At 36.7% G+C, this 27,786-nt stretch overlaps 1 long non-coding RNA gene across 2 annotated transcripts in view; it reads right to left on the bottom strand.

Moving 5' to 3' along the window:
• LOC125257576 overlaps positions 1 to 27,497 on the bottom strand; it is a 35,577-nt gene extending 8,080 nt beyond the window's left edge. The window contains exon 1 of one of the 2 annotated variants that reach the window (XR_007182421.1): positions 25,815 to 27,497. This is a non-coding gene — a long non-coding RNA (uncharacterized LOC125257576). The remainder of the gene's footprint in view (positions 1 to 25,814) is intronic. The other variant, XR_007182422.1, reaches the window with a different exon arrangement.
• Positions 27,498 to 27,786: the final 289 nt, after the last annotated feature.

Raw genomic sequence — 27,786 nt, 5'->3', positions numbered from 1 at the left:
TGTACTCCCTGGAGAGTTAATTTAACACTGCAGTTTTTGCTGTGTAGGAACATAGAAGTATGCTTAAAGTGCAAAAATAATATATAAAAAGTAAACTATAAGTGTGATGTCATGTTCACTTACAGAAAACTTAAAAGTATACTTGCACTAAACTAGCAGTTTACTGAGAGTATATTTCAAAGTGTACTTTCGTATACTAAAAATGTAGCTACTACTAGTATTAAAATAGTAAACTACTAGTATACTAGTATAAGTTCACTTTTAGTACAGATGCAGTACAAATGTGAACTAGTTAAAGTTTACTACTGTTACACTTATAGTACACTTAAACGTATACTTCAATTGGGCCAATTTAGTCCCAAGCGGTATTAAAATAGTACACTTACAAGTTTACTACTAGTACATTGATATTATACTTACTACATAAAGTATACTTGATCAAATGAACTTGAAGTATACTAGTTTTTCGTAAGGGTCCTTTGGCGGGGACTTTAGACGTCATCATTAAAAACGGGACATTTGGACTGCATTTCTCATGAAAAAGTGGATAAGTATTCATACACAGCGCATATCATAATCAGCAAGCATGTTTGTAAATAAAGTTGTTTTTTAAATACAGTTTGAGGACGCTTCGTGGTGACGACGTTGATCCGCGACCATGTGCTGTAGTCCGTTTATAGCCTACTGTTAGCCTTTTATATCTGACGACTTTATTTAGGCTTCAAAATCTATAAAAACGCGTCATCCCTGGGGCACTCAATCCGCTTGTTAAGTCGTGACGTAAGGAACGCCGTTTCCGGGTCCAAGCCTCGACTCGTTTCACTTGAGAATGCCATTGACGGCCGTTTATGAGCGCTATTTATTCATTTTAAACATCAATCATTTTAAAAAGTTAAACATTTTAAATACTTACAGTCTACACAACAGTCTCCGTGCTCACAGCGTCACAGATATTTTAACGATTTATAAAAGATGAATCATTGTCTGGCCATCTGGAATTTTGGTATGGAGATAAAGGTTATAATTATATATTTTTTGTAGTATTACGCCACATCGTGTGTGTATATTAGCACCATTTGTTGTTTTCTTGTGGTACGAGATAGAGCGTTAGGACCCGGAAGCGCTGCCGCGTGACGTCAGACTTAACAACCGAATTCAGGGGCTACGCACTTGGGAATGCATGAAAGGGGTGGGGCTTTGGAGTGGAGGGTTGCCAGGTCTGCACAACAAAACCATCCCAAAAGTAGCGTAATCGCAGCACATGTGTAAAAGTATCCCAATCCCAGACGTGGCAACAATGAGCCGAGCGTCGTTACATGTCTACCGGCTGTGTGACAGACAGTTGACGGTTGATGTTTGTGTGTACATTTTAAAGTTTTATGACTTTCTATTGGGTATTGACATGCTTCGCTACATATCGTTAAACTATTAGTTAACCTTGTAATTAGCAGTGCTTGGCGCTAATTGGTTTAAAGTTGAAGAGCGGACAGACACGACAAATCGGTCTTCATGTGGTTGGTGACATTAGTCACGGAACGCCATGTTCCACCCTCATGAAGTTTTTTTCTCCTCATTAAAATCAAATGTTCAGCAATGATTGTAAATCAACAACGAGGACACGTTTGTGTGCATTTTGTTTTGTGATTACACTGGAAAGAATAGACCCTCCGCAGCGGCATTAGCGATAGATTGACGCACGCGCTCGTCTGTGAAGACTGTGCAAGAACCAAAATAGAACGTTCCGCCACTGATAACAGCGACAACAAACACTCAGCATGATTTCAAAATCAACACACCCCTGCGCCAGATCGCCTCTTTTTAACACAAATTAATGTCAACTGATTATGTTTCATTTGCATTAGGTATATATACGTAGCCTACAGTGAGATTTAAAAAAAACAAAATCGAGGGTAGAGACAATATCGACCCTGGCAAAATGTGGTGGGGGCATCACGTCCTACCTACAAATTACGCCTGTCACATAACTACTCATCTACAAGAACTCTGCGTTCAGTGCTGGTAAAAATGTTCCATAAGTAGGCTAGTCATCAATTTCTATATCCTCTGATGCACTTATTGCCACTAGCAGATCCCTTATGTTGTCTAATTCAGATAACAGAGCATCACCAAACAAAACAGTCCCTTCTACTTCATCTGCAAATGAAAGCAGTTTGTGAGTCCCAGCCATATTCATTCCCAACCCACACAGCAGGAGACTCCTAGCCTGACTTCGTCATACTCATATTCTAGGCAGAATGTGAGTCTGATACTGCTCCATTGCACTTGAATTATTGGGCGTGTCTTAACCGAACCAGTAAAAGAAAAAACTCTGCATTCCGGTTCTTTGTTCGTCTTTTAAAATTAATGCGCTGTCGATTTCTTTTATTACAGACGTGATAGCGGAATCTAAACATCTTACTTCTCCAGCTGCAGTCATCATTGGTGAAAACCAATTCAAGCGCTCTTTGATGACGTGGGTGGTTACGTAACCGCAGATAGCCTGTCCATCATCGATTAAAGCCCGCCCTGGAAATTTGATTGGCTCGGCCTTCTGGGAGCCAAGCATAATTACTCCACAATGGATCGAGTCCAGACCGAACTTCCCGTCCAAAAAATGTTGTGGGCGGGGTTCGGGCTGGCACCCAGGCTAGGAGACTCCTAGGCGGATCCGCATTCAAGTCGCCAAATCCGCGTGACTGTCACATTCGTTTTGACGCCGCCCAGAGGATCAGGTCCGCATCCGGGCGACGCCATAAATTTTACTGTCAGTCAGCGGGTCTTGAGCGGACCCATGTCGGATCCGCGCACGCGCCTTTACTGTAACGGTTGTATCAATTTGCGGGTCCCAAACGGACCCGCCGCGGAGGTAAGGTTTTAATCGCGGATGCAGCGCGGAGCCAAGGCGGGGTCCGCGATCCGCCTTCGTTACAGATCCGTCACTGCGCGCAAGTGGACTCTGATACGGGTCCGTTCGCGGCAGAGGTGTATAGTCCAGGGGTCAGAAAGTAAAAGTCCTGCTATATTTTTTTTTTTTCACCTGCTGAAGCGCTGTTAAAGTTAATGAGATAAATAAGTGATTAATTGAGTGATGATTGAGCATTATTGAAGACACCTGATGATAACAAGCAGAATCACAAAAAGGAGAAAATCACAATTTTTAAGCCACCATCACAGAGGTCAGGGTTTGCTTTAGTTGGGCTCTTGACCCTTCACTTTTTAATATTAAAATTTATTTGGGCTGCTGTAACTGAGTTATAACAGCCAGACAAGCAAAGAGAAAAGATGATCAGGTGGTGTTGGTTATGTTTTCACATAGCTAATCGTTATTTGACCTGAACTCATTTAGAGCCCAATCTCTGAGTTAGATTTACATTATTGGTTACAGCAGCGCTGTGATTATACAGAAGATCAGTTTTATCATTAAAATATGAAGGATTTCTTAAGTTATTCTGATCAACAACAAAAAAAATCCTTTTTTTTAGGCACACACAGACATCAAGAATCAGCGTATGAATCTCAACGACGGTGACAAGCAACATATTCTGATAAACTGATCAACTCTGAACATTAGAAAACAAGCTACTAAAAAGTCACAGAAAAACAGCAAAATTTAAATAGTGAGAATAAAGAAATTACTAAGACAATTCAGCTCATAATTTATTCATGGGAGCCGTGGATGAGTTTTGATTGGTGGCACCCAGAATGCACTGCAACATGCTTTATTATTCTCACCATTGTTGAGATTCACAGGCTGATTCTTGATGTCTGTGTCTAAATTAAACCCTTTTTTTTTTTTTCTAAGAACAACTTTTGATGATTTAATTATTTTGAAAAAAAAAAAAAAACTGGATCTTCTGCTGTAGAATCACAGTGCTGCTATAATCAATAATGTAAATCTAACTCAGAGATTGGGCTCTAAATGAGTTCAGTGATTCAAATCAAATAATGATTATGTGAAATCATAACCAACACTACCTGATCTTTTAACTTTGCTTGTCTGGTTGGTTTTAATGCAGTTAAAACTGCCCACATAAATTTTAATATTAAAAAGTCAAGGGTCAAGAGCTCAACTAAAACAAACCCTGAGCTCTGTGATGGTGTCTTAAAAATGGTGATTTTCTCCTTTGGTGATTCTGCTTGTTATCATCAGGTGTCTTCAATAATGGTCAATCATCACTCAATTAATTACTTAATTATCTCATTAACTTTAACACCGCTTCAGTGGGTGGAAAAAAAAATATGGCAGGACTTTTACTTTTTGAGCCCTGGACTTTCCACCTCTGCGCGATAGTCCTTTTGCTGTGTGGGAAGGCTTGGTCGAGATGCATCTTCGGCGCCGATTCGGCGCTGTGCAGGCCAATCACAGTATGCGTTTGGAGAGCATGTGACTCGTTATGCTTTTGAATCGCTCTCGCGGTACGTTGATGTCATACGCCGATCGGCCTGCACAGTGCCGACATAGATATTATAATAAATTAATGTAATAAATGAATAATATATATAATATATTAAATATATAAATAATGTTTATTATAATGTCTATGAGTGCTGAAGCATATCGAACGTTTAGTTCACCATGCTAAGTAATTCATCCAAAAGGATTAGCCAATTAGCGCCAAGCACCGCCCACTGCCTGTTGATTGGCATTTGTGAAATGTCCTCTATTATTATGAAAATAATCTTTGGGAAAATCGTGCTTTGGAAATACATGATTCGTCAAATAGGCATCATTCGTAAATTCAGCATATAATTATGAAAAACAGCTTTTTGAAAAAGCACATTCAATTATGAAAAAATCATTTAAACAATAATAGTGAAAGAAGATTTTGTGAAATATGTTAAACAATAAATGTTGTGTTTTCGTGGAATTTTACTAAATAAATACATTTATTTATTGATTTATTTAATTAATTAATAATTATTTAAATTACTTTAATTATTAATAAATTATTTCAGAATAAACTGGTACATTTAGTTTTTGTTTTATTGAATTCATGATTTATTTAATTATTTAATTTTGAGTAATTTGGTCCTCCATAAAACCGGGGCATTACTTACGTTTATGTGAATTCACACAGAACTCCTGTCGTCACCGGCACGCAATGAATTGTGGGATAGGCAGGGGTGAAATTTGGCCGGAGCTTATCAGGGCTTGACATTAAAGCTTAATTTTTTGAAGGGGCAAGAGAGAGTTTTACTTGTCCTGATTAAAACATCAATTACAAAAATAGCTAGGCAATCACCAAAATGCAAGCATGATTCTACATTTAGTGTAAGTGGCGATTGATAATGGATAATAATAATATATAATGTATAATGTGCTGACAGTAACGAGGTTGCGCTGTTGAGGCTCGTGCTGCCTCTTGAGGAGAAATCAAAACAAATGAGTGCAGCACAAAGAAAACATGCTGCTGTAAAAATTCAAAATGTGGAGGTTTTTTATATTTATAACATATGATAGCCAACAGTTACGTAACATCACACGACAAGAGTGCTGTTTTCCGCGTTATTGGAATCATGATTGAAAATGTGACTACTTTTATACATTCAAGAAGTAAATTCAATACAAGTTAATAAAATCACTTATATTTTAGACACATTACTGACTGTTTTTGTTTTATTTCAGCAGCGAAAATAGTTCCAAACAAAGATCACATGCATCTCTCACAGCACTCAGCTGCGTTTTATTACTGAATGATTCAGCATTTTGAACAAATAGGTTAAGTCAAAGATTCAATGGCCCATTCCAAAACACCTGCCTCATTCTTGAATCAATCAGCCATTTGAACGAATCGTTTTAAAGAATGACAGTCACTTGCCGCCACCTACTGGCAGTTCAGTTTAATGTTTAAATTTTCCCAACATTTCTTATTTGTATATTCAAAAATATTTAATATATTAATGTTTAATATATATAATATAAATATCACAACATTTAATGCAGTTGTAATTTTTTAGTGTAAATTATTTAATTTGATTTGTACACTCAAAAAAAATGATTTTTGATGCTGTTCACTTTATTTAAACAATTTATTTTGATTCAACACCATTGTATCAGGTTTCTGGATTAAATGTGATTGATTCATGTTAAATTGACTTGAAATGGTTACTCTTTGACTTAACTTGATGTTTTTATATTGGAATAACATGTTTCAATCAAGTAACCCAACCAGGAGTTAATCAAACAGGACTTTTACTTCCCATCATGCTTTGCAACGGGACTGAAATGAGAGAGATACCCTGCGTTCCAATGTCCGTACTATCCATTCTAAATAGTATGTGAGATTAAAATAAGTGTGTCCCAAAGCATAGTATGTTGAAAAGAGTAGGCCAAAAATATGACCTATGTCAAAAGTCCCTGGATGGTCTACTATTTCCGGTAGATTTTCGAAGTGTGGATCCGTGCACACTATAAAGGCTAATATTGCCCACAACCCATTGCGCATTGGACGAGGATTCAGTTCAGAACTACAAACACGAGTAAAAAGTGTTAAAAAACTACAAAACATGGCGGATATACGCGATCGACGCTGAGAGATTTGAGTGACTAATAATCAGTTTAACCTGATAGAAAATATATATTTAATGTTACCCGTGTTATTTTTCATCTGCAAATACCAATGTGGACTTTTATAAAGATCCGAATGGCCATTAACTTTTAAATGCATCATTATGCATTAATATGAGGAGAGTTCTCCACATGAAAGACCCGCGACTGCATATCAACGTGCTGCATTTCTCTCCGATACGGTAGGAAATTATCTAAATGAAATGTGGAGGATGTAAGATGATTGACAGGTCAGTTCACGGTGACAGGATGCGACAGAGAGAAAAGACGCGATTGTATGACGTGATAGTATGTCCCAAAGCTTGTCTACTCTTTTGCTACACACTCAAAAGTAAGTACTTTTTGTTCACAGAAAGAGTACATACTTTTAGGGCGTAGTATAAGTAGGCGAATTGGAACGCAGCATAAATGTTGAAATAAAGTGTTATTTTAAGCATTTTTTTGCAAGATGAGAAAATGGAGTGTCTTTTTAATGGTTGCTGTTCTATTATGTTGGTTTTTAAAAGTTTCTGTTATGTTAATGGTTACCATTGTGGAGAAGTGTTGCACTTGTGCTTGGGCTGAGGACCAGCTGAAAAATTATATTCACTTTATTAACAAAGTGAATGTTGTGATTTGGGTACTGTTTCTCAAAAGCGTCACAAGCTTAAGTTGAGTCTATTTAAATTAAAAATTGTTTGAATCAACAATATAGATATTCATTAGATTACCATAGCCACACATGAAGAAGATTTGGTGTAACAAAGCAGAATTTTGTTGAATTAAAGTGCATTACCACAGTAACACAATACAAACATATTGATTCAACTAGTTGCAAAGAAGTTACATTGACATATTAAGATCATGTTTAAACTACAAATGTATATTGTGTTCATATAAAATATTCAAAGCAATCAAAGTTTACTTGATTTGATTAGATATTAAATCATGTTCATTCAACAAATTTTTTTTTTTTTTGAGTGTATCAGTCCTGCTTTATTTTTCTTATTGAACTTATTGATCAAATGTAAAAAAAGAAAAAAAGAAAATGAAGCTGATGAAAGATGAATAAGATTAGGGAGGAAATGCCCTTAGGGTAAATATCAAAAATATGCAGATATAAATATGCAAAAGTTGATGGAACACTGTTGAGAATATAGCTTAAGAATAAATTATATTTACACCCAAACAAAAAAAAAAAAAAAAAATGTATATATATATATAATTTTTTTTTCCTCCCCCAGACAAGCTACTTTTTTTGCTTAGACAAGTGACCAAAATGTATTGTTTATTTCTTTTATGCAACTTATTTTACATGAAACTATTCATATACAATCATTTTTTCATCATGTAAATTAAATGTTTTTACATTGAAATACATCATTCTATAGCTACATAATTATTTATTACATAAAGTACCTTTTACAACTACAACAGAATTTAGGTTTAACATCAGAAAAACATAACATTTTCAATTAGCAGTACATAAAACAGAACAAAACATATTTGTGCACACTTTCATTCAGCTGAGCAGGGAGACCTTAGTGGAGCTGCTGGACCTGGATGGGGTTCAGAGACCCTGGTAAGGCCTCTGCTGGTGGGACATCAACTGGGATGAGTGCATATTTCCACTGTCCACTGCGTATCTACCAACAGGTTTGCAGGGCTGACTCAAATCGACGACTGCCATGTAACATTTTCAGAAAGGGGAAAGAATAAAAGAAACTCAAATCAAACCATAAAATATTTGAACATACAAAACAGATCTATGGTCCATTCAAATTTTGTCTTGGTCATCATAACTTTAAAATTCTTGCCTGTTACAAATAGTCATGCCCAGCAGGTATATTTTAAAGGTGCCCTCGAATCAAAAATTGAATTTTCCTTAGCATAGTTAAATAACAAGAGTTCAGTACATGGAAAAGACATGCACTGAGTTTCAAACTCCATTGTTTCCTCCTTCTTATATAAATCTCATTTGTTTAAAATACACCCGGAGAACAGGCGAATCTCAACATAACACCGACTGTTATGCTGCGTTCACACCGAACGCGTCTGGGGCGTCTGAGGCGTCTGATTTACATGTTAAGTCAATGTAAACGCGCGTCTAGGTGTCCTGCGGCGCGAATCAAGCGTCTAGCGCGGCGCGAATCGGCCGTTGACGCGCGAATGGCGCGGCGCGAATTGAGCGTCTGACGCCCAAACGCCCGAGTTGAAAAATCTGAACTTTGGCGTAAATTCGCGGCGCGTTAACCAATCAGGGACTCTGCTTTGGTAGTAACGTGTTTATGATGTGATCAGCGGTCGAGACCAGAACAAAGATGTCGCTGCCACCCTGAGCTCTATGATGTGTCATTATATTTTTATCGAGACAGGAATAAAAAGGACCTTCCCTGGAAGAGAATAAGCGAAGAAATCGGACAATCTGGTTAGTTGTAAAACTTTTTGCATGATTTTAGCCGTTGATACTAGCCCACCTTCAACAGCCGGCCGGCATAACCGAGTTAAATCGCCGCTACAGGTTTCCAACTGACGAGATTATGTGTTTATTCAGAGGATCTGTGCAGAAAGAGATGAAAGCCCCTCCCATGACGCGAATTCGCGTCTGAACACACTTTGTTTAGACGCGCGAATTGAGCGAATTTTACGCGCGTCCGAAGCGTCTGACTTCAAAATGTTCAAGCGTCCAACTAGACGCGTCTGGCGCGAATTTGACGCCCCAGACGCGTTCGGTGTGAACGCAGCATTACGTAACAGTCGGGGACTCCGCCCCCAATATTTGCATATGCTCATGATCCAGGCCAGGCGGAACCGCCCAGCGGAATCATCGGAAGTTCTGCAGGCAGAGTGAAGAAACAAGCCAAGCGAGGATAACAGCGAAAATGGCAGATCATGGAAATAAATGTTATGTTCCAGGCTGTGCAGGGGATGTGAAAACTTTTCATAGTCTTCCTCCAGAAAAAAACTGTCAAAAGGCATGGCTGATGTTTATCTATAACCGGATACCGAAACAATTTAACTCAAAGTTGTTAGTTTGCTCTGCCCATTTCACCGCGGACAGCTTTTCTAACCTGGGACAATATCAAGCAGGCTTCGCTCAGCGTTTGACACATAGGTTTGACACTGAAGAAAGGGGCAATTCCAACTATATTCCCGCAAGCAGTAAGTAGTGCTTTTATCCACATCTTGGCTGTAGAAACTATTTCTGATTAAATGTAAAGTTTCTTAGTGAGCTAACAACATTAACGACCATGTACCCAGTGTTGTCTAGATCCAATGCAAGATGCTAGTACAGTAACAAATAGCAACGTTTACGTAACTACTATTAACGGTGAGGTTAAAATTTATTACTGTCTTTGTTATATAAATCTATAACATAACCGTAGATACATATGCCAATTCTCTTTTGTCGGATATAATTATAATTTGACCTATATTTAACCAACAACACATTACACCGAAGCTAACTATGTTAGTTTATTTGCTTACAGATAGCTACAGATACTCGATCCTTCTAGCTAACTTTCTACACCGTTCAAGCTGAAACGATAGTCATTTGACAAGACATTTAGTCACTTTTTTCAAATATTTTTATTTTTGAGAACTTGTATGACTTGTATGCGTACACCTGTGGAAAAAGATATTTATAGACGATGTACGTTTTTGTTAATAGCTAAATCGTAATCACACTACAGCAGCTGAGTAGTAAACATGACACTGCTTTTTTGGAATGTCTTCTATGCTTTACTTTGGTTGGCTAAATAAATCAAATTTAAAATCATATCGGTAATGTCAATATATTAGAAACAAATTTTCGCGCTACACAGTTCGTTGTTTAGAGTTGTTATTGCAAAGTGAAGAAGCTATCATTGTAAAACCATACAGCGACACATTATTACAATTTTTTTTTTTTACAATGCTAAAACAAAGTTGCAAATACTGACGTTATGAGTTATAGTGTAAAGTTAACGCTATATGCTAGTTCCATTGACGTAACAGTTACGTTTTGCAGGTTCATACTGAAAATAAAGACTAACTTACCACTCAGAAACGTCCATGGCCAATCGCAACAAAATTGATTGTTCCTCTACATCTGCATCTTCGTCAGAAACAGGCTCAAACATATAAGGTTGAATACCAAAACTCTCCATCGTTCACGCCGTACAGTACAGATTTGTTCGCTATCAGTGTGAGCTACTGGAAGGAGCCGAACAGTGAAACAGCCAATCAGAGCGGAGCACCATATTACTATTCATGAGCCTTCCAAATAAGGCAAAAACAGACCTTTTCATTCTAGGGGCTATTTGTGGGGTTATAAATTGAGCTGTAAAACCATATCTGGACAATTTTCGACCATAAAAAAGCCACATACCCTCTATGTAGATATCAGGGAACAATTTAAAATGTTTTTTCAAATCACTCAAGGGCACCTTTAAGATATGCCAGTGCAAGTTTCTTTTAGTTAAAACTGAAACATGAATTTTAGTATGGGACTAAACATTTTTAATGTTTCATTCATATAGTGTATTTTCACCAATATGTCATTTCTAAATCATACTGTAATATCCATGATGTCCAAAACGTCAGTTTTTCATAAATATACAATATTTGTCTCTGAGATGGAGTGCAGTTAAATAAAATCCTAATACTGTACTTTAAATTTAGACTTAAATACAGAGTAAATGTAGGCTATAAATATGAATGTATATTTTAACGTTTTAACGTTTCATTTAACATAAAAAACAAACAAGGTTAGGCTAACTTATAGTTTAACGATATAAAACTAACATTTTTGTCCAGTGTCCCGTCGTCGCCAGCAGCGAAGCATGTCAATACCCAATAGAAAGTCATAAAACTTTAAAATGCACACACAAACATCAACTGTCAACTGTCTGTCACACAGCCGGTAGACATGTAACGACGCTCGGCTCATTGTTGCCACGTCTGGGATTGGGATACTTTTACACATGTGCTGCGATTACGCTACTTTTGGGATGGTTTTGTTGTGCAGACATGGCAACCCTCCACTCTAAAGCCCCACCCCTTTCATGCATTCCGAAGTGCGTAGCCCCTGAATTAGGACACAGCTTCTGCATCAGCTTTTGGCTGATGCATCCATAGACATGTGTTTATTATATGTCTAAGGATGCATCATCATCCACATGCTAAACTTATAAATATTTCACAGTTTAAAAGTAAATGCACATTGTTATTAAGGGGAATCTTCCTCCCATGTTATAGGCTACTCTTAGTTAGTTTCATTTCAATTCCCTTGAAACTTCACACGGATCACTTCACACTAATCAAGTGAAAGTGAAACTTAGTTTGCAAAAACGTTTCAAAATTGTATATTGTCACCATTAATGGCACATAAGATAATCAAACTTGCTAGGGGGAAAACAATAACTTTCAAAGTGTCAGGTCTGTTTCGCGATAATTCAAAGCGTCACGATTAGAAACATACGTCGTAGTATATTAGTGGCAACGTTTCAGTTGCAGCAGGTTTTATAAATGGCATAGATACGTGAATGCCCTGGTCCATAGTGTTTTAATAGGAAATAGGAATAGAAATATGTTTGTGATGGAACATTTAAACACTTAACCAGCCTATTTTCTTTGTAGGCTATTAGTATGTTTAAAAGAGAGAGAGAGAGAGAGAGAGAGAGAGAGACTCATTTAAGGAAATACAACCAAGCCGGAAGTATCAAAATTGATCTCCTATACGGTGTTAATGTTTCCAGGAAAAGAACATATTTTTCACTCAAACTGGCTGCACTGATTTGATGGGAATTGTGTTTCATTACAATGTTCTTCCTGTGGCCGTTTACATAAACGGCCAAGACTATGTCTTAGGCTACTAAATTTTAATTTTGTCTTTAAGACTGGCCATAACATTTTAAGTAAGTTAAACATAAAACGGTAGATTAGTCTAATTTGATTTCGATAGGTAAGACTGATTACTCCTTGGCTAACTAGTCAAACTAGATACGGTGGATAGGCCAATGCAAGGGAAATCTGACTCCACCCATAGACTAGGCTATATAAACTGGTGCAGTTTCTGCATAAGACATACGACATGACAAACTACGCATGATTACACAATTGCAATTAATAGGAGTTAAACCGTGAAGGCAGAGAATGCTGTGAGTATGCTGTCTAAATTATATAGTAGTCAGATCAGGAAACCTGAAGGTTCTCACCCATTTGCAAATCTATTTGGTGCAGACCTTTTCTTGTCCAGGGATTTCTGCTGTTACAATTTGTTAATTTAAGTTTTTACTATGTTTTATGTGTTCTATATAATGTCTGTATGGGGAGAGCAGTAGGTTAAAACAATTGCACAATTAAAAGTTGTAATGGGTTAGATGTCTACACTGTAGTGATGAGTGTGGAGTGAGTTAGAAGCGTTCTGTGGCTGCATCTATAACAACAAACCAGTCTCCTCCTCCTGCTCCTCCTACTAGCACCACCCACCTAGTTTCAATTTCTCAAAAATAGGAATGGTGCAAATATTTGTTCTTTACACAATTTCAATACAGGTCTAAAGGCATCTCATGCATCCTGCTGCTAATTCACATTATCAGCACAGTAAGAGGTAGCCACTTCTTTTCTTGGGGTTTTGATTTCTTGTAGAAAATTATTTCACATCATATGTAAAGTTCCTAAATGTATCACTAAGTCTATGTTTTGTTTTCAGGCATTGAAACAGTCTGTAAGGGTCAGTGTACTGAACTTACCTGTCCAGGGTACAGTGATAAAGCAAATTTAAATGTACTTTGGAAGAAACAGACTGGTGAGAAGGTGATATGGAGTGACTTTGGAGTGGAGACAAAACATCAAACTTACAACAACAGGAGTGTGACTATTTCCAAGAACCTTTCTCTTGTTATTAATGAATGTGATCAATCAGACCAAGGTGTTTATATACTCTGCATCAATGGTCAACTATCGTGTGAAGTTACGCTACTGGTCAATGGTAAATACTTTATGTTTGAGAATAATATTTTTAATTAAAACAATAAAGCCCAAGAAGTTGTAGTTTACGGTGATTTTAGAACAGCTAAGGGGAGTGCCATTGTTAGGCATGACAGTATCTACGTTTCCATCCACCCATTTATATGCACATTTTGGGATATTGAGAAAAAAAAAAAAAAAACGCTGGATGAAAACGCCAAGATGTGCATAAATTCTAAAACTTGTGCGATCAAATTTCTTTAAAACCGTAAGACGACATGCACAAACTATGGTGGAAATCCATTTATGGAATAAATCACTCAATTTGCAAAAAATAAAAAAGAACCCTGCCCCTTTGATCGCGAAAGTGAAAGTGCCCTTTGCGGTCGCATCGCATCGCACAGGCTTCCCTGATTGCAGAAATTTTCCAGATATTCCAATTTTGTGCATAAGTTAAATTTGCAACTTTGGATGGAAAGATAGCTAGCCTACAGAGTGGTTCTAAAATCACTAAGACGGCGTCACTGGGCTTACTGCTTTTATAGTAACTATAGCCTACATAGGCTACTGTAGCTGGCAGGGTTTCATAAAATGAAAAGACACTGCAAAAAAAAGAAAGAAAGAAAGAAATAAAGAAAGAAAAAAAAATAATGTTAAATAATAATAATATCTCTGCCAAGAAATGTACTTCTTCAGCAATATTTAGCAGAAAACACAGACACGGAATTATGCTGTGTTCGTGCCATGTCATAATTACTCTAATTATAAGACGACAAAACAACACTGTGGAATATTTTACGTGTTTTAAACACGGCTCAGCCAATCATACATCAAGGACTGAACCTATCAGTTTTAAACAAATATTTGGTACAGTGCAATACAAAAAATTATAATGCACTTATAAAATGTAATAATATTTCTCTTTTACAGATAAATGCAAAAGTTCTTCAGGTGTGTTGAATGATAATGTTTTTTGTGTGTGTGTTTGTGAATTACTTACCTTCACTTAGAGCAGGGGTGTCTAGACAGTCCTGGAGGGCCACTGTCCTGCAGAGTTTAGCTCCAACTTGCCTCAACACACCTGCCTGGAAGGCCTATGCCTAATTAGACCTTGATTAGATGGTTCAGGTGTGTTAATTGGGGTTGGAGCTAAACTCTGCAGGACAGTGGCTCTTCAGGAGCAGGACTGGACACCCCTGACTTAGAGAATAGTATATTCTATTTTTATTATCAAAATCTAGTTTCCTCATTTAACAAATGTATCTGTCTTTGGTTACACAGAACATCAGTGTGGAAACCTCCAATCATCTAATAATGTGACACAAGGTATACTCCATTTAATCAATTTCTTTTGATTAGATCAGTTCATTGTTAATACATTACTTAGCTTCATGATGGTCTGTAAAATTTGTATATTCTAATCTTTATATTCTGTTCTGTTACAGAGCACAAAGATGTCCAAAAGGAAACCAGTTTAGATCAAAATCGTGTTTTCATATCGTATTTGCCTTTCATAGTCCTATTTATTTTGGTGGCCGTCATTGTCTACTACATCATAAGAAATAATACACATGAAAATAAAGCAAGAGAAGTTTTTCAGAGAAACACAGCATCAGAACATTTTATCTGAGTTTAACTCAAGCAGTTTTCATATGAATATACTTAATATACGTAAAACTGAAGACAAATTTTATGCCAATGCATCATATTAAAGCATCTCTGAAATTTGATACTGTAAATAGTCTGTCAACATGCATGGAATTGATCTTAATTAAAATATGTCTTATTACAAAAGCATCACGCAAAAGAATTCATGCTAATAATATATCCTTGAGGGTTTTTAAAAACAGAGATATTTATAATAATAACAATAATAATATACACTCTAAAAAATGCTGGGTTGGTTCAACCCATGTTTGGGTCAAATATGGACAAACCCCATTTTTAAATTACATTTTTAAACCCAATGGTTGGCTTTGTCCATATTTGAATCAAACATGAATTAAAGCAACCCAGCATTTTTTAGAGTGTATATTATTAGAAATATCTGTTTTTAAAACCCCTCAAGGATATATAATTAGCATCAATTCTTTTGGATGAAAAATCTGTACAGTCCTAATTATACACCTCATTATGTAATCACTGTTTATTTTAATAAATATTCTTTTTCACATACTTAATTTTTTCCTTGTCATATCTTTACTGTAGGTTGTTTGGTTTAATCATTTTAATTTACCATGCAAATGCAAGCTTTAAATAGTAAACACCATATGGAGGTTAATTCACTAACTACATTCAAGTATACAGAGAGATACACTCTTAAAAGAAAAGTTTCCCAAAAAGGTTTTATTTTGGGTTCCCAAAAGAACCTTAAAGTGCAGTTCTTAAAATAAATTTATTTGAAGAACATTTTAATAATTTGACAGCCTACAATACTGTCTCAATCACATTTCTGCCTTTTCAATCATATATCTCTGTCCAATGTCTTTATTTAGAATTGTACATATAATTCTTTCTAGAAGGAAAAAGTCAATTCCCTAATAGCACCACCTCAGATCTCATGCATGTAGCCTATTTTCCAAAATTTATGATTGACAATTAGCAGTATTAGCTGCTGAAATTTGATTTCCTGTGGTTGGTCAGCTTACGTAATTGGTAATTTAGAAATACTTTTAAGGCTGCAGGAACTAGGGGTGCTGAGGCAGACGGCAGTTTTAAGAGACATGAACAATGCTTACTCAGGATATTAGCATCCATAACAACGTTTTTCTTTTATCCCCATAATGTAGACCTGTTTTGAACTTAAACAAATTTATGCTGATAAGAACAAAACTGTTTGAAGGTGTGGTTGGTTTGTTTAGTATAAGCATGACTCTTTACCAGGAACAGGACGTCCTGAAAGATTATCTTTTCTTAAAGTTTGCACGCACACACAGCCGCGTATGTGAGAAACAACTCTAAATAGTTATACAAGCAGTCTATTTTGCTGTTACTACAGTTCCATCATTTATTTTTGTGAACAAAATGTTCATAAGACTAGTAAAGCCAGGTTAACCTCACACCAAGATGAATATTCAGTGTGAAAATTTAGTGTAATAAACATTTTAATTGAAATAAACTGCTGTTATTGCATCTCTTCAGACTGACATGAAAATTAGCACATCATGTTTTGTTTTTACAGAGAAATGTTCCAGCCTGATCACATGAAAATGTGTATGAATTGCACGCATTGTGTAATAGCCTTGATGCTTCGGAACTTTTCCCGAAACATTTAGATATAACTTTAAAGATGTAAAGCAGTACCATGTAACTAGCGGTTGATAAACAGAACTGCATGCATCTTGCGGAAGAACACTGTAGCCGGAGCTACTTCTGTTTATGTCCTTAATTTAATTTCATATGTTGGTAATAATCCAGTGTTTATAAGCCTTTTAAAGAATTTTAACCCAATCTGACTGGGTTTCTACACTCTTAAAAAAAAAAAAAAAAAAAAGTGCTATATAGCACTAAAAGTGGTTCTTGGCTGGTATAGGGGAACCACTTTTGGTGCTATGTAGCACCATATCTTTAAGGTGCTCTACAGCACCTTTGTCTAATGGTGCTATATAGAACACATAGAGGTGCCATATCGCATTTTATTTCTTCAACAAAAATGGAGCTAAACAGCACCTTAACCACCACAAAGAACCACTGAAGAACCATACAGGGGCTTAACAGGTTCTGTATACAGTAGCGGTGCTATATAGCATCAGTCATCCCAAAGAACCAGTGAAGAACCACTGAAGCACCAAGATTTGGTGCTATACAGCACTTAAAGTGGTTCCCCTCTATGATTACGAGCCAAAGAACCACTTTTAGTACTATATAGCAATTTTTTTTTTTTTTTTTTTAAAGAGTGTAGAGAGCAGGTTTTGTGAAGAAAGTGTAAAACTTAAACACAAAGTGTGTAAAATAAACCGTTAAAAGGATTTGATGATCACTAGTGATAGTATTTTATTCTGTGTTGTCATCATTGAGGTTGGATTTCAGCTTCAATGTACGTTGTTTTTTTTTTTTTAACAAAGCAGCTGATATTTCCATAGAAACTAGTGGACTGCCGACTCGCTTTCACCCCAAAATGGCGGAAACGCAGGGCTGCTGCTGGGCGCCGGTGTTTCAATGGAACGTTCTATTCATTGTCGCTTCTTGTTAGTGTATATTCTTTGATGAACCTCAGTTGATCCGTAACACCGGCGTGACTCATCATAGACATAAACAGAAGTAGCTCCGGCTACAGTGTTCTTCCGCAAGATGCATGCAGTTCTGTTTATCAACCACTAGTTCCATGGTGCTGCTTTACATCTTTAAAGTTTATGTTTATATCATTAAAGTTTATATCATCTTTATCTAAATGTTTCGGGAAAAGTTCCGAAGCATCAAGGGTGTCAAAAACAGTGCCATCTTGTGGCAGGTAAAACAAAAAAGGGACAAAAGCCTCTCAGTGATATTTTTTTTATCATCTAAGCATCTATACAAAAGCAAATCAGAGCGCAGTTACATGCATCCCATTTTGTGATTGAGCAGGAAAGAGACAGATGATTGGTCGATTTGTACAGCATTAGATCGTTCCTACCCACACAATAATTGATTTAATTGCTGACAGCAAAAACAAAAACTATTTCTGTATTAAAAAAAAAAAATGTATTTAGATACCACTTGTAGTACATTTAAACCCAGAGTGTACTACAAGTGGTGTTAACTAAATATTTTTTTAAAATACAGAGATAGTATATTAAAAGCACATTTTAGTTCATATTTCATGGTGTCTCAAAATAGCACAGTTGAGTACACTTAGATGTTCTTAAGATTATATTAAGGAGTACTAAAGAATAATTTTTAGTATATTAAGTACAAAATTAGTACATGAAAACAGAGCACTTTAAGTACATTATAGAAATGTACTTTTTTTTTTCTTTCGCCTGGGCAGCTGATGAGCAGCAGTAACGTTTGTATGGCCACTTCTCAAAAAAAATAAATAAATAAATAAATAAAAATCCTGCCATCATTGGCGCACAATGAATTCTGGGGTAGACTAGGCCGCTAGTACATTCTGTTGTAGCCCTCATTGCCTGGAAAATAGAGGATGCATTTGGAGAGAATTTCAAATTGGGACAGCCTTCATCATGCCACTGGCACGCAATCAGCCCTCGAATGCAGCCTTTCGAGGATGCAGCTTCTGAATTGGGATGCAGCTATTGACTCGCTCCCTCTGTCAAAATTGAGGGGTGGAGGTTCTGTCCAAATAAACTTCCCTTATCCACTTTAAGTTGAACACACTTCAAAATGGCAGCAGGGATTCCCCATAGGGGAGGTTCGCAAGTGTATGCCACATCTAAAAGTGGAGTTAAATGCAGCCTTGGAGTAGTTTGATCAATTTAACACCCCCGATTCAGATCATCAGTTCGTTAGGAGAGAGTTCATCATGGCATTGTAAAGTGTTCAGTGGATGCACACTTCAGAATCTCGCTGGTAGTATAGGTCATCTGGGTAGGCCTAATTTTCATCTACTCCTTTATGAATACTACAACTCACATACTGTTTTTTTGCCAACTGTATAGTTTGGAAGTAGGCATGTTCAGATGCAGGGAAAGTTTGAAATTTCTTGGAAAGATATTTTTGCAGTGTTTCGTCAGCGGGACCATCCAAAAACTATTATATTATATAACAGTACATCCCTCTGAAGAGATGCAAGTCTAACCCTCAAAGCCTCGCTTTTTATTTCCCGTTAAAAATCAAAGATGGTGCTGCTGTGAATAAGGTTTATTTCTGTGCCAGCTACTGTCAAATTGCTTTTTCATTCAGCACATCTGCAGTTTATGAATTGGTCTTAACAGACAACTCGTGTGTAAAAATCAGACCGAATTTTCTTGCCAAACCACATTTGTGTTGTTGTGAACAGGCCTTAACACTGCACGATTTTGGCTATGAAAATCATCAGTCTTAATTGCTTAGTGTGACATGTTTCCGGCCAATGTTGCATTGCCTATGAGCTGTCAATAGGGCACAAATAAAAATTCAATCCAGTAATTTAGAAAATTTGTAAATTTGTTCGTTTTTACAGTAGCTTTGCTTGCAACAGTGCAAACCAAATAACTCAATATAATGCTGATTGCATTTTAACGAACAAAGACCGTTGTATAGAGATCTGTTTTTCATGGTTTCTTGATAAAACTGATTTTTTTTAAAGAATAAATGATATTATGGTAATAAAATCAAAGATGTAAAACCATTAGAGGAAAGTAACATTTTATTAAAATTGAATCACTAGTTTAATGCAGGACACTTCACTATTCTGTAATGAATTAGTTTATTGTTCTGTTATTTGTTTCCAGTAATAGGGCACTTTTATAAGAAACAGGTCACAAGCACTAAAACAGAAAGCGAAACTGAAGTTGTTCCAGTAAATATTTTTAATTTTTCAAGACAAGCCCTTTACACTGACACAGAGAAGACAAAGTCCAGTCACTGACAACATGCAAAACATAAGTTTTACATTTACATAAATATCACACAAAGTAGACTTACCAGGCTACATGTAAATACAGGATGCTGTGAGTAACGAGACTTACAGACCTTATTTTACACACAAACTGAAAAACCCCATTAAAAAACAAAACAAAACAAAAAAAAAAAAAAAAACATAGGAAAATCTCAAGGGAACCACTGGTGAATTAGTTTGGAATAACTTCCAGGTTATGACATCACTGTTGTAGCTAGTGGTTAAACAGATCGTTGTTGATCCATGATCCGTACGGACCAAGCCCCACGGTTCGGCACGCATGTGATTCGCAGATCAATTGCAAGTTTAACCGCAATAGAGTGAAAGGTTATCATTTTCACATGTTTCGTCTTGCTAGTTAACACATTAAATAGATATAAAACCATTCCAGCCCTAGAAGAGGCAAAAGAGGATTCAATTCGCTATCGCACGCCACGCTGTTATCGGTGCGGACAAACGCACATACAAGTCTTGTGCACATACAGAGAGAGAGAGGCGCGTTTCAGATAGCTCAAGAACTCCAAAATGATTTCTCTTTCACGTCCTCAATGCACTTGGATGCAGGGCCACATTAAGACTACAAGGGGCCCCTGGGCTTTACCTCTTGAGGGGGCCCTTCATCCACCAGAACTATTAGCTACATTCACTCAAAGTTATCAGCCTTTTATTTTGCATGAATAAATGCCATTACCAAAACATCCGAACCTATAGGTCCGTTATAAAATATAAATATCACTGCATGAACTACATATCGGCACATAGTCTGAACTATTTGTACAGGGCTACAGGCTATACTCATTTTGAAGGCTGCATCCTCCAGAGGTCGCATTTGAAGGCTGTATACGTCATTGAGGCCGGCTCATTTAAGAAAAACAACCGTTGGATTGCAAAGTAAGAAAGAAAATACAGTATTTTGCACCTCACGAGGAATAACCATCAATTTTATTATGGTTACTTTTCTTAACTAAGACATCCTTAATGATGTATTCAGCCTTCAAATGCGAGCTCTGGAGGACGCAGCCTCTGAAATGAGACGCAGATTCGAACAGTAACAAAGGCGTCAGTTTTACCGTTTCAATTCCAGCGCAAGTCCTTGTCTTTTGGAAGTGCATGCAAAGTTGATTTGCTTTTACACCGTAAAGCTGTCACGTCAACATGTCAAGAACACAAACCCTTCTCTTCCAGTTAGGGCTGGGCGATATATCGCATGCGATTCTCACGCGCATTTCGTCAGTAAAGCCGGTTCCCTGATTACCGCTAAATCGCCATCACCTGCTTTCAAATGGAGCGCCTTTTAATAGACAGAGCCGTAGTTCACGGACAAGCCACACAAAATCGCGTTCAGTATCGAAGATCGACTTCGATAATGAACCCGATTTTGCGTGGCTTGTCCGTGAACTACGGCTCTGTCTATTAAAAGGCGCTCCATTTGAAAGCAGGTGATGGCGATTTAGCAGTAATCAGGGAAACAGCTTTACTGACGAAATGCGCGTGAGAGTCGCATGCGATATATCGCCCAGCCCTAATAATTACAACTAGTGTTATGAGAAAGCAAACTGTATCATCATGCAGCAGACATATATAAACAAATCAGAAATGCATTCGATTTCAGTTCTCTTTCATCATCACTGTAATACAATACAAATCTTATTTAAATAATCAGTGTTCTAAAATGGAAGCAAATTAAAATGGAAGCAAATAATGTATACATACATACATACAATGTGTCTAATGTCAATATGGCCTTTGTGTAGATATTTAAAGATGGTCATCTTTAAGCATGACTGTTTGGATTTACATGAAATGGTAACACTTTATAATAAGATTCCATCTGTAAGGTTAATAAAAGTATTGTTGTTAATTTCAACATTTCAGCATTTTAAGTACAGTGCCTCATTGAACGTTTTCAGAAACTGTATTTTTGTATGATCTGTATTTTTATTGGACTACTGACGACTGCAGGGTTCAGTGAGTGAAGGGTCGCACATCGGTCGAGAAGCGCAGCGCCGCACCACGTCTTTAAAATTCAAACATATTGTTTTCTTTGGGGCTGTTCACACAGAACACGCTTTTCCATTCCAATGCGCTACTTTTTCTTTGTTTTTCTATGTAAACATGCGCTAGAAGGACGTGCAGAACCGTTGTGCTCGCGTTTTGCAGCATCTCGCGCATGACATGGCGTTCTAAAGCCATGAATCAGTTCAACTAAGATAAAATCACTTAAAAAAAAGTTTTAAAAAGCGTCTCGAGACCTTGCGGTTTCCCCCATTCCACTGCCCACGTCTCGCGTTTTTCAAAGCAAAAACGCATTCTGTGTGAACGAGCCCTATGAGTGTAGGCACACAGGCAGCGCCACTGGGTCTGTCTGCGTTGTCCAGATACTGATACTGTGAGTTGCTTGCTGCTAGACGCGGCGCGTCTTGATGCACTTCACGTGCAGGACCGCACACATATTCAAAGCAAAGCGATGTTAAAGGGACAGTCATCACATTCTAAAATGCGGTTATATTTTTCCGTAATCACCGGGGCCCTGGGCTTAATCCCAGGTAAGCCTGTGCATTAACGCGGCCCAGCTTGGATGGACACATACACGCATTACGTCAGTCAAAATACCCCTCTCGGCAAGTACTCTTGTAAACACATTTGGTTATGTCTTAATTAAACGAGGTGAGAATTCAGATGTGTATCGGATGTGTGCGTGCATGGGGTCTTACTCTTAAAGTGACAGCAACCTATAAATAGCTACCTGCTGTTGTCTGTCATGTAAATCAAACAACAAAACACAACATTAACAAAGATTGATCTATATAAAATGTATACAGTGAACAGTGTCATTTTACATTTAATTACTTTTTTTGTACACGAAAATTACTACTTAGACCTTATACTTTATTTGTAACTATGTTATATTTTTCTCTGCTTGTAATTGGTGTACAGTATGTGTTCTTTTTACAGTCTGTTCTGTTCTTACCTTAAATAATGTATTAGTTAGGCCAGTAGTTTCTGCTGTGGTATCGGAGTAGTTAAAGTAATAAATGCAAAGTTACCCCCCCCCCTTCTTTTTTTGTGCTGATCTGAAAAATGATCCGATCCGTGACTTAATAATCATGATATGATCCGAATCGTTAGATTTAACTTTTTTAACTTTAGTTAGTGTGTAATGTTGCTGCTTGAGCATAAACAGTATCTGCAAAGTTACAGCGCTGAAAGTTCAATGAAAATGGAGATATTGTCTTTTAAAGTTATGGCAGTTTAATGCCTACAAAAACGACTGGTTGGGACTACAACGAGCTTCTTCCCGGGTTGGTGACATCATAAACCCTGCAAAACACGCCCCCGGGAACACGCAACAAAGTGGGAGAAGCCATGTGGTGCAGCATGTGGAAGCGGAAGAGTTGTGTACACCGGACGCGAGCGGCTAGACGTGGTAAAAGATAATAGAACCCATTATAATCAGTGATATTTTCTACACTGAATGCGGCGCTGAAGACAGTTTCCAGAATCAACATGAGTTCAAGGCTATTACAGAAAGATGAAGCAGTTCCCACTTTAAAAGCAGAAACTGCTGTTTATTGGCTTCAAATTGCAAGTACATTTTATTGTTTGTACATGTCTTTTAAACTTATAGTTCTGTTGCTATTTTTGGTTGCATCAAGGACATATACAAAGAGCAACTCGTTCTTGCTTCACTAGCCATTTAGGTAAAAATTCTAGTGCATACTTCAACAAATGCCTACAAACACCAACAAACTTCTATGTTCATAGACAAACAGTTGTTTATGCTATAAATTGAACGCTACTTTTACAAAAATGCTACTACTCAGTCATGTATTCGGCTATAGTAAAGCTTTAATCGGGATAAAACCATATTGAAAGCTAACAAACAGCAGTGACAGCATCTAAACACTTTAACACAAAAAAAAAAAAAAATGAAATACCATTCAGAAATGTCCTTTAAAAGCCACGATTGCAGAGGTTCTGCTTGACCCTCTTCATCTGGGTCTGATTCGGGCTCAGTTTAATAGCAATATAGACGCCATTATTTACATTTCACTGAAGCACTAACTATGAATGGTAAGGGGCGTGGCATTTCCGGACGCTTCAGTGAATCACGATACATTGGGCCAGCTACCAACCTGCTAACCAATCTGAGTACATTGCGTATTTCGGAGGGAGTGGCTTCATAGAAGCAGGAAGTCAAACGAGCCGTTCATATGACAGGTGTAGAATAAAGGTAAAATATATGAAAAATACAGCATTTTCAAAAAAAAAAAATATATACTTTTAGTTTAAAACATGTTAATCTGTGCCCAAAAACACAATCAAGCCTAGAAAAAAAAACATTGAACCACCCCTTTAAATTTACGATGGATTTCTGCACAAATTGGTTTTAAAGTTTACTAAGAAAATACTAAGACAAACAATAACAAGCAGTTAACCAATACATTATATTTTCTTTACTGATCAGTGACTTTACTGTGAATGTTTACATGCAGTGTTCAATAAAGGAGAAGTATGAGAACGCAGAAGCCAACAACTTCCCAAAATTGTGTTAACAAAAAACAGTTCCTCAAGCAGGGTGTGAGCAGAATGTGTTTCAGTTATGTTTTAAGATTACTTGACTCCGATATAACCTGTTTGTTAAGAAATTCATAAATGTGTTGACTGCAAGTCACAGCCTGTGGCTATTTTGTTCACTAAGTCACGTGTATTTTCATGTGCACGGTACTTTCCACTAGAAAAAAAAAGTGTTTATCAAGGAACAGACACATGAGATGGAGCTGACAGGCAGATAATGAAAGCTTTGTGCGTGCACAATCTCCCATTTCAAAAAAAGCAAAAGCTTCTGTTGGGCAGGGTTACTGCACATTTTACTAAAGTCAAATTTAAGGTTTAAAACCTGAAATAAAAATGAATGCTGTACATTAGGAGTGTGCAATATTGACAAATTATATCTCAATATTTTCAAAGTAGTTTCAAATGTTTCAAAGTTTGTTGTTAATAATTAGATGATATTTTGCCGAATGCGTTTTTGTGCTGGTACCATGGCAGGTTTAGGCCTGTTGTGGACAGCCGACTCACAAAGACATTCATATTATTCATATTCTATGTGATGGTTTTTTCACAGCAGTAAGAGAAATTTACATTTTTAACATTTATCCACCATTTTCCTACGCCCTATTGTGTGTTGATTATGGGTGTAAGTTACGTTAAACTGTAAACATTCAGCAAAACATCTATGAACGCAATAATAATTTTTATTTTTCCAATTTTCAAAAATGGGTACAATAAGATGGCATTATATTACTCATCCTTCAACCAGCAAACATTAAAAAGACATTTAAAAGTGTACAAGCATAAACAAATTACTTCAATAGACAATGAATAACCACAAAAGATTGATTATTTCCACAGCAATATTACGGATGAGTTAAATATCACTGTAGTAATATTTGGGTAACACTTTACAATAAGGTTCATTTGTTAACATTAGATAATGTATTAACTAACATGAACAAACAATGAGTAATACATTTGTTACTGTATTTGTTAATCTTTTTATCATTAGCTAATAAAAATACAGCAGTTCATAGTTTGTTCATGTTACTTCACAGTGCATTATCTAATGTTAATACAACTCGATTTTAATAATTAGTAAATGTTATTTTAACATTAATACATGCTGTAGAAGTGTAGTTCATTAGTTCATGTTAACAAATGAACCTTAAAGGATTAGTTAACGTTAAAAGGAAAATTAGCCCAAGCTTTACTCACCCGCAAGCCATCTTAGGTGTATGATCACAGAAATATTAATAAATGAGTATGAAGCTGAAGAAAGTGCTTCCATCCACATCCGTCATAAATGTGTGCTCCACACAGCCAGGGGTTAATAAAAGCCTTCTGAACTGAAGCGATGTGTTTGTGTAAAAAAATAAAAAATGTCCATATTCAACAAATTATGAAGTAAAATATCTAGCTTCCGCACGTGTTACCAATATTTGTCTGTATTATGTAACATACATTGCCTTAATCAAAATGTTCCTTAACTGGAACACTGAGTGATAAGTTCCATAATTTCGACAGACAATAAATATTGTATTTACCTGCTTTACAAAGTAAATTGAACAGGGGAGACAATTACATCCGTGTGAAAACAAACATGGAGAGAGGTATGAGGATTTGGGGAGAAAACGAGAGATTCTTGTAACAAAGTGTCCGAGATTGACGTCTTTACCGGGAAATAAATGAATTTATTAATAAAATCTCGTAAACGCAGTTTACTTGGCTTTCTGACTTGCATGTGAACCGTGACAATGGGTAAATTCAATAAGCCGATTTTTTGTAATAATCAGCTTTCTCTCTCTCTCTGTCTGTATAGAAGTACCCACTGTCAGTGTTGAGCGCAATACAAGCCATTCTCTTCTGCCATCTAGAGCTAGACACAACACAGCACAGTACAGTAGGCTACTAATTTACGACAGACCTTTTATGTTCAGTACTTAAACGGTTGGTTGTCCGTTATTCCATTTACACTACTTTTTCCACATGTATAGGTTTATTTCAAGATGTGTCTTCCGGTGTTGACGATGTATCGAAATTGTAGTCCTAATTCACATCGCCATTGCATCAAATCAAATGCGCATTCTCTGGTGGTGACGCACATGGCTGCATACCGGTGGAAAAAAAAGAACCATCCCATGTGCATACTATCCTGGTTCATTTTCCTATTTTATTCTACTCTCGTTATTTGAAAACAAAAACAATTTTAATCAGTTTAACAATTTTCGAATATTTACCAAATCACACCGCGATTACACTTATCTCATTTCCTCTCCTGTAGGAAAACGCTTCAAAACAGAAACAAGCTTTTGTTGAAAAAGTTCAAACATTAATTTCATCCTTATATATTCCCTTTTATATTATCCCTTACCACTACTGCCACAACTAAACGCTTCGATGATTTATCGCTTTGTCCAGTTGTACGCGTCCACTCTACAGACCTGCCACCCACGCGCTCCACGCTGATGATTCTTCTTCTTCTTTTGTATTTAATGGCGGTTGGCAAACCAGCTTAATGTGCATTTCCGCCACCTACTGGGATGGAGTGAGTGTGAGGCCTCGATCTTCCTCTTCTTTGGGTTTTTACGGCAGCTGGCATCCAATTTGTTGCGTGAGGCCTCGATGAACAAAAGTATTGTATATAAAAATAAAAAAATAAACAACTAAATTCTTCTAATCAAATCTGTATCTCTCAAATATTCTAACAGAAAATAAACCCCTAACTGTTTCTGTGCATTCTGAAATATATTCTTAACTGTAAAGGCATAGATTTCCACATCTCTTAGTTTTTCAATAAGCTGATTTCTTTCTCTATTATATGCCTCACAATGTAAAAAATGTTCAACTGTTTCTGTTATTCCACAGTAATTGCAGCAATCTGACTCACTTTTTCCTATACAGGCGCTGGTCATATAATTAGAATATCATCAAAAAGTTGATTTATTTCACCAATTCCATTCAAAAAGTGAAACTTGTATATTATATTCATTCATTACACACAGATATATTTCAAATGTTTATTTCTTTTAATTTTGATGATTATAACTGACAACTAAGGAAAATCCCAAATTCAGTATCTCAGAAAATTAGAATATTAGCCTACTTAAGACCAATACAAAGAAAGGATTTTTGAAAAGTATGTACATGAAAAGTATGAGCATGTATAGCACTCAATACTTAGTTGGGG

This window comes from Megalobrama amblycephala, linkage group LG22 (genome assembly GCF_018812025.1).
Source record: "Megalobrama amblycephala isolate DHTTF-2021 linkage group LG22, ASM1881202v1, whole genome shotgun sequence".
Taxonomy (NCBI): Eukaryota; Metazoa; Chordata; class Actinopteri; order Cypriniformes; family Xenocyprididae; genus Megalobrama; species Megalobrama amblycephala.
Note: the sequence above shows the minus strand (reverse complement) of the source record. Positions and strands in the feature narration are given on the sequence as shown.